We start from the raw sequence: 2,820 nt of genomic DNA on the forward strand, positions 1-2,820 counted from the left end.
AATGTGAAGTAAAAAAAAGGTAAATTAACATGAAGTGTATTTGTGTTGATTAACTTAGTCTAGACAGTGAAGATATAATGATCAGCTGGTACATGTCATGAAATTTCATCAGATTTTGAAGCAATTCCATCTGGTTTTTTGGACTTTTTCCATTGGAAATACAACTCAGTTAAAAAAAAACAAACAAAAAAAAAACAAACAAACAAACAAAAAAAACAACAACATGAAGGATTCAAGAGCAATAATTCAAGATGGACAAATTAAGTTAAGCATACCTGTTTGAGACAGAGTTTGACTCAACCTAAGATGCAATGAATGCTACCATGGATGATCATCGTATGACCTAATATGGGTTCAAGCTAGGAGACATATGTTGGCTATACATAACATGTTCATTAGATTCAATACACAAAATCATTTTTAGACGATGAGCTATCACCCGGTCAGTTCTGCCTTGTCTGAGCTCCCTTCAGAACGATCTGTTTATGCAAATAAGCTGCTGGTGGCAATACCCTCCCAACCTTTTGTTTACATTAGCTCCACCCTCCCAATACAGTATTTATGTTAGCACTTCAGAGATGTGACAATGGCTGCTACAAGCAGATGCACAATAATGGTACAACAGTAGTAGACAGGCTGCTTGTGCAGTGCCGGACTGTGGTTGGCGCATCACGAGGACCCAGAGAGGGAAAGGCGAAGCGTGCTGCAGTGCAGCTGACCATGGTCGGCGCTTCATGAGGACCTGGCGTTATGAAGAGGAAAAGCGAAGCTGCTCGCCTTGTCACAGCCGTGTGATTAAAATTAGTTTGTGCTAAACAACAAATTATGTTCATGCTAAACAGCAATATTAAACACACACGGCACTCACCATTACCTGTAAATTTGTGAGGAACAACAGGGACAGAAGTTTCCTTTAGTTGAAAGTCCTTGGGAACACCCTGCTGGTAGTAGTTTTCACAGTAGTCCATTGTGAAAATGTTTGCGCAAACTACAACTTTTTTGGCTATAATGCTAGGACATTGCCTTCAAATAAATAAATTAGTCTAGGCTTCTATGTTCTCCATGACTGTTGTAAAAAAACAGCAGAACCTTTCTTCCTAAGAAGTGGGTGGAGTTCCACCTTGGGTTGCCAGGTGAGGGGCTGGGCTAAGCTGGGGTGCTTTGGTGAACAGTTTGTGATTTCATAAACTGTTGGTGTTTGAAACAGTTCATTTCAACACACACAAAAAATACATTTAATTATAGTAAAACATACCTCTGGGTGCATTTTTTGGGCTTGTACTTGAAGCAGTACAGACCCAGATAAGTAAAAAGACAAAAAGAAAAAAAAAGTGAGTTTTGCATTTTAAGTCCCCTTTAAGTAGTTTGAATATCTATTAATCTGTTTCCAGAGCAATGCCATTTTTTTCTTTACATTTCTCCACTGATGTTGACAGACTTGATGAAGGTATGGCAGAACTAATTAACTGGTAAGTTGGGACTAATYATAAAGGCTGATTTATCTTCTCAGGTCTTGTCTGATGAAAATTGCGTACCGCTTCCTTCTGTTATCTCTTGCTGCCACCCCATCTTGTTAGAACTCTCTGCTATTGACCAATACAGTTTATTGWATATTGTGTGGTTGGTCAGAACTTTGTAGGCATGTTTGTCTATGCAAAGCATTGCAGTTCATCCTTCTGTGTGTTATTTTGCTGAAAATGGTCCAYTCCCWAAAAMTAGTTAATAAATTAACAAGAGAGAACTTGTAAATGTCATTCATGTTTTCTTTCYRTCTTTGCATCYCTCTWAAATAAAAARRAAYRTTTCTGCTGACACAAGCCTTTCTTCCATCATCTGATACATCATTATTTATCATCTATTTATTATCTATTCTGCTATCACTGTTGGATCTTTGGGAGTGTTATGGAATGGATAATGACGATTTATCTCTCACATCTTCTATGAGAATTAAAAAAAAATCAGTAAGAAAAAATATGTTTGAAATGATGTAATCACTGMTTCACTTCCTCACATCTTGTGGAATACACCAGTCTTAAGCAAGCCTGGTTGTACAGTGATCTGTAGGATATGTTGATAGAACTTAAATACCATCTTTCTCTTCTATTTTCTTAGGGGAACTAATCAACCATGTCATTTTTTTTACGAAGTTTTGCCCTGAGTTGATTCCAGTGGGAAGACAAAAAAACATCCCAGTCTGCCCTTGCCCTCTTCACAAACCATTTCTATATTTTTATTGTTGTCAACTTACCTGAAAGTCTGTGCACATACAGTATAAAGGGGCTAAGATATTTTGATGCATATGTAAAGAATGCAAATAAACACTTTAATCAACTGTCTTTAGGCTTTTGGGATGCCAGCTAAAGTTTGGGATGCCAGCTAAAGATCCTCCATGCTTTTGTAGGGAAATAATTTATCAAACTATCATAATAAGTATAGACTGTGGCATGTCTTTGTAAAGATGACCAGTTATATCTAAAATGAATCACATTTTACAGGCAAGTCTAGCTGGTAACTGTAAGTTGTGGAGGCACRACAACACAGTCCTGATCCTCTAACCAACACTTAGCTCACAAATGCAAACTGAATACACTGACGCGTGGGGATCAGGAGAAGGGAATGTGACATTACCCGAACAAAGGGACGCCTGCGCAGTGTCCAGTACATAAGCTCAGAGATTCACCCAAAAATACTGTCAAAGGTTTAAATAAAGCCACATGAGCCGTGCTGCTGCACCAATAAAGGCTTCTCTCCCTGAGGCCTGCTCCTCCGCTGCCGAGCATCCGCACAAACACTAGAGGGCTCCCTCTGTGGACAGCAGCA

The sequence above is a fragment of the Austrofundulus limnaeus genome, unplaced genomic scaffold (assembly GCF_001266775.1).
Source record: "Austrofundulus limnaeus strain Quisiro unplaced genomic scaffold, Austrofundulus_limnaeus-1.0 Scaffold124, whole genome shotgun sequence".
In the NCBI taxonomy this organism is placed as follows: domain Eukaryota; kingdom Metazoa; phylum Chordata; class Actinopteri; order Cyprinodontiformes; family Rivulidae; genus Austrofundulus; species Austrofundulus limnaeus.